Raw genomic sequence first — 9,446 nt, 5'->3', positions numbered from 1 at the left:
TGTGTAGCCCTGGCTGTCCTGGAACTCACTCTGTAGACCAGGCTGGCCTCAAACTCAGAAATCTGCCTGCCTCTGCCTCCCAAGTGCTGGGATTAAAAGGCCACCACACCCAGCTGCTAACAGTTTGAGCTCCTCCTTTGGTGAATCTTCCATCTCCACCCTGGACTTGGTAGTATCCCACCTCTGTGCTTCCTTAAAAGGTGTTCCTTTCTCCCTTCAATGCCCATCCTCATACCTTCCTAGAAAATTCCAATCTCCTTTCAAAGCCCAACCCAAACAGAATACTCCCCTTGTAGCCTTCCTGAGGAGAAATGCATCCCTACCCAGGGGCAGTAATCCTAATTCACCTATATTTGCCAACCTTTAAAAAGAAAGATACATTTGTGGGCAGGCAAGGTAGCTTAGAGGGGCATTTGCTAACAAACCCTTCGATTTAAATTCAATCCCCAAAACCCAAATGGCGGAAGGAGATAAATTATTCCCGCGAGTTGTTCTTCGACCCCTCCCCACACAGGCTATGTCTCACACCTACTCCTCCACCAAAAAAAAAAAAAAAAAAAGGCAACTACTTTTTTAAGCTCGTGGAGGTCAATGCTCCAGAGGCTGGATCTTTTTCTGGCTCCTCGACCCCCACCATGGTTCCTCCCAAGTTCCGCCCCTCACTCCCGCTCCGATGGGCGCGAAAAAACCCGGTTTCTTCTCCAGCCTAGGAACTGGTGGTTAACGTCAGGCCACACTAGAGCTTCCATCTGAAGGGCCCAGTGCAGGGCAGCAAGGTGGGGGACCAGGCTGTCCATGCCCCGCCCCTTTCCCCGAGGACAGGTACCCAGGTCAGGCCACGCCCTTCCACGGGGCTGGAATCCCCCGCAGGCCCGCCCCCTCCCCAGGCCCCGCCCCCGCCCCGAGGGTCCCGCCTCTTGTGTCCGGACCTCGGAACTTCCTCCAAGGTTCCACCGGACCCGGACCCGCCTCCCCACCGAGAACCCCGCCCCTCTCCTCTCTGGCCACGCCTCCTTTCCCCAAGGGCCCCTACCCGTTGTCTGACCCCCTTCTGAGTCTGGGTGTCTTAGCCAGCGCTGGTCGTTTCACCGTCAGCCAGGTCGCCAGGCGGATGGCCCGGACAGAGCAGCTACCTGCGCTTGGGCCAGCGACAGGCACTACCCAGCAGGCGGTGACGCGGCGGGCTCCAAAGAGGCCCAGCGGCGGTAGTCCTAGAAGTACAGCTTCTGGTCCAGTCGGTGCGGGATCCATCACTTCGGGAGAGTACATACAAGGGAGAAAGGAGTCGCCATGGGTCGAGGTCGCTGTGTTCGACTTAGAAAGATAGGCACCCGGAGAGGAATTGGAAACTCCGGCTTCCCTCTCCCCCACTTGCCTCTTCCCAAGGACCTGGGCCCCTTCCTCCAACCCCAAGACCTCCTGCCAGGTCGTCAAGGTGTTTTATCCAGTGACATTCTCCTTCAGTCCTCACCGGGACAGAAGAAAGTTCACCAAGAAGTGAACAGTCTCCGTGATTAGCATCATGTCCAGTCCTCTTGACGCAGGGTTGGACTATTTAATACCCGTAGCTGAAAGCCCATAGTCGTTGCTTTTAGCTGGAGACATCAGGTCAGGTGGCTTGAGGGGGTTGGGGTAGGGTTGATCTTTGGTGGGGACCCCACCTCACCCTAACCCCCGCCAGAATCTTCAATTTTTCCCAAGATAGACCCCCAGCCCCTTAGGCCCAGGGCCTTTAGGAAGGGTGGGGTTGAGAGCAGGAAAGCTTGAAGAAACACACACACACACACACACACACACANACACACACACACACACACACACACACACACACACACACACCCTACCCAGAGGCCTCCAGCCTCTAGTCCCACAACCCTGTTGGTGTGTTTACAGGGACCCACATCTCAGGGGCCTTCTCCGACTGTATCGTTCCAAACACATCCGAGGCTGAAGACCAGAGAGACTCCATGATAACTCCCTTCTGTACCATTCTAAGTTTCAAAATTCTCTCATCTAGCCGGCCGGTGATGGCGCACGCCTTCAATCCCAGCATGCAGGGGCAGAGGTAGGTGGGATCTTTGAGTTGGAGGCCAGCCTGGTCTACGAAGTGACCAGGACAGCCAGGGTTTACACAGGAAAACCCTGTCTCGGGGTGGGGACGGGTACCCCAAGCCCTCCATCTGTTCTAATTCACTCTTTTTTTTTTCACATTCCTTTTTTTAAAACTTATTTTATTTGACATTTTCTTCATTTACATTTCAAATGCTATCCCGAATGTCCCCTATACCCTCCCCCCACCCTGCTCCTCTGCCCACCCACTCCCATCTAATTCACTCTTTTTGCTGAAGAATGAACTGAGGTTTGGAGAGGGATAACAGAAAACAAAGGGTGGAACAAGTCGGTGCGCCCTGGACCTGGTTGAAGCGTGGCGCTTAGGGCTCTGAACTCAGACTGGATCCTGCTCCCTGATACAAGATTCTGAGGAATGTCCCGGCCTAGCTCCCTCTGCACACTGCCAGTGTGGACTATTTAACCCCTAGTGACTCATGCAGGCTTCAGAAGAGAGTGGGCAGCTGCTTTGAGCCCCCAGAGTCCAGCACAGGCCCTGGCTTGTCCTGCCCTCACCCCAGTTGCATAGCCAGATTTAGGGATCTCTTTTCTCTCCTCGGACCGCCTCCCACTCCCAGTTCCTTCCTTGTTCCTTGGTTGAGCCTCTCCAAGATGGCACCCTCCCATCAGCACAGGCTCTGGTCCTGCCTCTCTGAGGGAACAGAAAGCTTTCCTTGGCCCCTCCCTTCTCTAGCTCCCTTTCAGGCCAACATTCTTGGCTGTTGCACTTCCCCTCAGCCCCTGCTGCAATCTGGTTTCCTCCCAGACCATTCCCTGGGAACAGCTCCTGAAGGTCGCTGCTGACCTCCTTGTTGCTAAATCTGAGGGATGAGTGGAGCCTTTATCTGACTTGACCCCACAACAGTGGCTGACTGGACACTCACACAATGAGAAACCTCCCTCCCACTTGAGATACTTTGGGGCCCTCCCCTTGTTTTGGGGACACTCTGGGCTCCTTTTCTTGCTATCTCAGTAGCTTTTGTCTTAGCAGCATTCCTGGGCATGCCTGGGTTCCCATGCCTTCAGTGTGTGTCAGAGAGCTGGTCTCTACCCACCCCCCACCTGACTCCTGGAGGCTTCCAGGGTGGTGTGATCATAACAGTCATGCTCCGGCATCACACCAGTTATGGTGTCCCTTAGAAATACTTGCTTGAGGGCTGGTGAGATGGCTCAGTGGGTAAGAGCACCCAACTGCTCTTCTGAAGGTCTGGAGTTCAAATCCCAGCAACCACATGGTGGCTCATAACCATCCATAACAAGATCCAATGCCCTCTTCTGGAGTGTCTGAAGACAGCTACAGTGTACTTACATATAATAAATAAATAAATCTTTAAAAAAAAAAAAAGAAAGAAATACTTGCTTGAACCAGAATTCTAAACTTGGGTCTTTTTATTTTTGCTATTATTATTCATCTATATAATGCATATGGTGTTTTACCTGCATGTATATCTGTATTCCACTGTTTGCCTGGTGCCCATGGAGACCAGAAGAGGATATTGGGTGCCCTGTAAACTTTGGCTGCTGAGTAGATACAGGGAATTAAAGTGGGTCCTCTGGAAGAGCATTTAGTACTCTGAACTGCTGAGCCACCTCCCCAGCCCAGCATCTTACATGAACTGTATAAAGCACAGGTGACTGGTATTTATTTATTTGTTTGTTTGTTTATTTATTTATAGACAGAATCTGAGGGTTAAAAGTGTATACACAGGACTATTTTCTGTTTGCTTGGTGGGTTTTTGTTTTTCCAAGATAGAGTTTCCCTGTATAACCCTGGCTGTTCTGGAACTCGCTCTGTAGATCAGTCTGGCCTTGAACTCAGCAGTCTGTCTGCCTGTGCTTTCTGGGGTCCTAGGATGTGCCTCCCCCCATGGCTTGTCTACATTTTCATAGTCAAGCAACTAGAAAGACTGGTGTCTCCAGCTTCCTCTTGTGCAAGCTTACACTTGGCCCAAGGCTCTGTTACCTGGTGGGAGGGGGCCTCAACAGTCTCCTATCTTTGCCAACATCTTTCATCTCCCCCCACTACATGACTGTCCCAGTAGGGCAGCCAGGATTGTTCTTCCAAAGCGAGTGTCTTTTTTTGGGGGTGGGGTGGGGTGGGTTTTTTCAAGACAGGGTTTCTCTGTATAGCCCAGGCTGTCCTGGAACTCACTATGTAGGCCAGGCTGGCCTCAAACTCAGAAACTCTGCCTCCCGGAGTGCTGGGATTAAAGGCGTCGGGTGTCTTTTCCACCCCTCCCCCACCCGGTCACTGGTCACTGTCCCCCAGCCCTCCCCACCCTACAGTCTCTTCAACACTGAATTCACACACAATACTAGTGCCTAGTGGTTTCCCACCTCTACGACATGCTTGCTCAAGTGCATGTTCCTGTGTAAGTCATTTCTGACCCCCAGTCAGGCCATTTAGTTGTGTTAGTCCCTCTGCCTGTCTAACAGGGCCTTGCTTGCAGTCATGAGCTAGTCTAGTCCACAGACTTAGGGGCCCTCCCGCTCCAGGCCTCAGCAATGTTAGGGTGAACATAGCAGAGCCCCATACCCCAGTGAGCACACAGACAGGGGCTAAACAGAACAAGAATGAGGTGGTAGTCGGGGTAGCCTTTCCTGAGAGGGAAAGACTGGCGGAGACCTGAGGGGTAAGTGGGACTCTGAGAGAAGCCATTCCAGCCCTAAGGTACTTGTGCTTAAAGGTGGGAAGCTAAAAACGAACAAGTAACACAAAACAGGCTGGGCACAGCCTCACAAGCCTTTAATCCCAGCACTCAGGAGGCAGTAGCAGGTGGATCTCTTGAGTTTGAGGCCAGCCTGGTCTACATAAAGACACCTGCCTCCCCCCAACTCCCCCGCCTCCCTCTCTCAAAAAAGGAAGATTGCTTTGTGAGGAGCTGCCTGGTATCTGATGTGCTTAAACCACTGAAGAGATTTAAGGAGAAGTGATTCCTCTGGGGCTGGAGACTGGAACAACCCAGCAGGAAGGAAGCTGGCAATGCTTCGGGGGCCGCCTGAGGAGTTTGGATGGCTGCTGGGGTCTCCTTCAGAATGGTGCCAGGGGATACGGACAGGACATGTTTGCCTGGAGGTTGAGGAAATGAGCCAGAACAGAATAACTCTGAGGCTGCCCTCAGTGGTGGTTGGGAAAGGGTAGTGGGCGTGGGAACACCATTTTCCTCATGCTATCCAATCTGCCCGCTCCAGGGTTGGCCCCTGTCTTCCTGTGGTCTCCCATTCATCTTTTTTCCTATAGGAGTAGACGGAGGCGCAGGAAGTTGAAGGCTGCTGACAAGGCTTATACAGGGCAGAGGGGAGGAGGAGAAAGAGGAAGCTGGGTCAAAGCCCGGATGTGATGGGCTTTAGGGAAAGTGACATCTGTGGTTTCCTCAGAGCCTGGAAATTCCACTGCCTCTGACTGCGTCACAAGCCTGCATCCTGGGGTCTGGTCCATGGTCATCCTGGGGCCCCCTCTAGGGTTAATTTAGAATCTTGGTCTGCAGGTCCTCCCTGTCAGATCCCAGGAGGAGAAGCTGTCACTGTGCATTTCCCACTGTCTAGTCCCAGTGTGTGACCTGCACCTCCTGCAGCACTTGGAGGGAGGCATCCTGCTTGTCCGGTGAAGCTTGAAGGGGTTAAGGAGTCTGCTGGGAGTTACACAGCTAGGAGGAGGCAGAGTGAGGATTTGAACTGAGGTTTGCCGGACATCAGAGCCTGTGCGTGCGTCTTACCGCCTATGCTATATTAAGCCTGTCCACCTTCAGCTGATTGGCCCAGCAAAGGGAGGAGGCTTCATGGGGGATTTGCTCGTGGTTGGGGTGGCTGCCCCCCTTCTCATATCAAGAGATGGGAAATAGTGCTGACGTCAATTGTTACCATGGTGATAAAGCAACCCTTTCCCTGCCATCTCCATGGAAACCCGGGGGTCCATCTGTACTTCGATTCGCCCCCTCCTTCTAAAAGGGGGTCCCTTCGGGAGGGGCCAGCTAATAAGGTATCTGAGAGAGAGAAGGCAGTGACTCCAACATCTTTTTCTGGGTCCCTTCTCGTTGCTCAGGCCCAGAGAATAAAGCTTGGGACCAAGAGGTCCAGTACTAGAGTCTCTGGCCAGTCCTACCCTTGAGAATGAGGGATGCAGCAATACCTCACCAGTTAGGGATTCTTGTAGAAGCTGTCCCTTCCCTAATTTCCTAGGTTTCAGATCCATCCCTCTGCAGTGTGGTGACAGTGTCCTTGGTTGCCTGGCTCTCTGCTACCCCTTGAAGTCAAAGGTCAGAGTAGCAGCAGTTTTCAGCTTCACGTTTTTTTCAAGCCGAATCTGGCTTCGACCTTACCAAAGCCTTGCACAAGGTGACGTAAATCCCACATTCCAGATACAGGCATGGAAGCTCACAGAGGCTTAGGTATCAGGCCCCTACCGTCAGAAAATGGCAGGGACAGGACTTGAATTCGGGATTGGATTGAAGCCAGAGGCTTTCCTCCGTGGGAGGAGGAAGGACCAGAACAGAATGGGAGATAGAAATAGGAGAATGGAGCCTGGCTTAGTTTGCTGTCTGCAGAACAAAGGTCCAACTCCTGAGCTTGGGCTTCCAGACTTCTTTGCTGTACCTTTCCTTCTGTTAACCGGTTCTGCATCAGATGTGGACTCTCAGCATGGCCTGCTCCAAACTTGAGTGCTAAAACCTTAATTCTTGATCTTGGCTTTCACCTTCCTGCCTTCAAGCCTTTGCCCACAGTGTCCTACCTGGAATGCCCCTTTCCCTGGCTCCCTGACATTCTAGAGCTAGCAAGCTAGCCCAGCTCCATGGCCTGCCTGGCAAGATCAGTGTCTGAAGTCACGCAAACCAAGTGCACAGGAGGTGGCAGGAAATGATTTATAGGATTTTTGTTGTTGTATTTTTACGGTCTCTTTAAAGAAAAGGAAGGCTGAGAAGAGGGTGGGGCAGGGAAGGAAGAACCAGAGATAAGAGAAAAGAGAGAAAATGGAACAAATTCAGGATTTCAGGGCTGGATGAGTCCACAGAGCCCAGCATTTAAGGACCAGCCAGGAGGGAGTGCTTTTTGTGTGGAAACCAATGAAGGTGCTTCAGCTGAGTGTGGTGGCGCATGCCAATCCCAGACCTGAGATGGTGCTAGGAGGATGTTGAGTGCCAGGCTAGCCTGCACTGCACAGAAAACCTGCTTTAAAAAAGGGGTGGGGGCTGCCAGGCGTGGTGGCGCAGGCCTTTAATCCCAGCACTTGGGAGGCAGAGGCAGGCAGATTTCTGAGTTTGAGGCCAGCCTGGTCTACAGAGTGAGTTCCAGGACAGCCAGGGCTATATAGAGAAACCCTGTCTAAAAAAAAGGGGGTGGGGTGGGGTGTTGGAAAGATGGCTCAGCAGTTATGGGTACTAGCTGCTCTTCTGGAGGTCCTGTATTTGATCCTCAGAATCCACACAGTGGCGCACAACTGCCTGTAATTCCAGTTACAGAGGGTCTAACACCGTCTTCTGTCCTTGGTGGACAGTGCATGAACACAGTGAGCAGACATGCATGCTGGCAAAACAGGTTTTAGTTAGGGTTTCCATTGCTGTGAACAGACACCATGACCAAGGCAACTCTTCTGAAGGACATTTAATTGGGGCTGCCTTACGGTGTTCACCGGTTCAGTCCATTATCATCACGGTGGGAGCCTGGCAGCATCCAGGCAGATGTGGGGCTGGAGCAGCCCAAAGTTCTACATCTTGATCCAAAGGCAGACAGAAGACTGTTTTCAAATAGCTGGGAGGAGGGTCTTAAATACCACCCCCACAGTGACACACTTCCTCTGAGAAAGGTCACATAGGCTCCAACAAGGTCACACCTCCTAAGAGTGACACTCCCTGGGCCACACATAGCCAAACCACCACATCAATAGATAAAAAATAAAAATAAACCAGTCTTATCTTTTTTAAAATCTATTTTATTTATATGAGTACACTGTAGCTGTCTTCAGACACACCAGAATAGGGCATCAGATCCCATTACTGATGGTTGTGAGCCACCATGTGGTTGCTGGGAATTGAACTTAGGACTTCTGGAATAGCAGTCAGTGCTCTTAACCACTGAACCATCTCTCCAGCTTATAAACCAGTCTTTTAAAAAACACTTTTAAAAGACAGATTGGTAGGCAATTTACTTAGGAGGTGCATGGGCTGGATCTCCAGCACTAGATAAAACCGGGCGAGGTATCACTGCCTATGGCACAGGCCTATGCTCAGTCACCATGAGTTCTGAAGTATCCTAAAAAGGGGCTTGAACTCCACTTGGGGTGGGTCAGTGGAGAGGTATTTTAGTAATTTATTTTAGATCTCAAAGGAGATTGAAGTAGACCTTTGGGTTACATAGCTTCATAGTTAAAGAGAATAATAATTTTAGAAACCACAGCAAACTATATGGCCTGATGTAGTGGCACACACCAGTGGTTTTCTTGGGAGGTTGAGTCAGGGAGATCAAAGTTAGAGGCCAGCCTGGGCTACAAAAGATTCTATTGCAAAAAACTGCCATCATTATAACAGTAGAATAACAATAGCAAAATTGGAATGTGTTCTAAATAGGCTCCCTTCTTGGGGTCCCTCCTGTCAAAGCTTCTGCTGGGGGGGGGGCTCAAGGCATTTAGTTTAAGAAAATGGGACAGTTTTATGTCCCAGCATTACCTGTTATCAGGGGAAATCTTGGGCATGTCCTTTAATTCCTCACTTATGAAATATGTAATTAAGAAACTTAGACCGGGCATGGTGGCACACTCCTTTAATCCCAGCACTTGGGAGGCAGAGGCAGGTGGATTTCTGAGTTCGAGGCCAGCCTGGTCTACAGAGTGAGTTCCAGGCCAGCCAAGGCTACACAGAGAAACCCTGTCTTGAAAAAAAAAAAGAAAGAAAGAAAGAAAGTTAGGGGGACAGGCATGGTGGTGCATGCCTTTAACCTGAGCACTGGGGAAGTAGAAGCCGGTGGATCTTGAGTTCATAGCCAGCCTTGTCTACAAAGTGAGTTCAAACCATTAGCCTTAGTTCCAGGAAACTCAACAGGCATATGCTGGTGCACACACATACATCCAGGCAAAACATTCATGTCCATAAAGTAAAAAAAAAAAAAAAATCTGGGACATATTTTTCAAATAACTTTCTTCTAAGTAACTCTGCTGTCTTAGGAGAAACCAAAGGTCCAAGCAGATGGGGTCAGTCATCCCCTGACCCCTGCAGCAGGTCAAACAACAGCAGGGAGTCAAATCTAATTCTAGCTGGGGAGAGTTACATGGAGTTGCGGTGGTCAGTCTTTTATTATTATTATTTTCTACATCGTTTGCTCATCTTTCCCTTTCTTTTTTTTTTTTT

The sequence above is a fragment of the Mus pahari genome, chromosome 6 (genome assembly GCF_900095145.1).
Source record: "Mus pahari chromosome 6, PAHARI_EIJ_v1.1, whole genome shotgun sequence".
Lineage (NCBI taxonomy): Eukaryota > Metazoa > Chordata > Mammalia > Rodentia > Muridae > Mus > Mus pahari.
Note: the sequence above shows the minus strand (reverse complement) of the source record.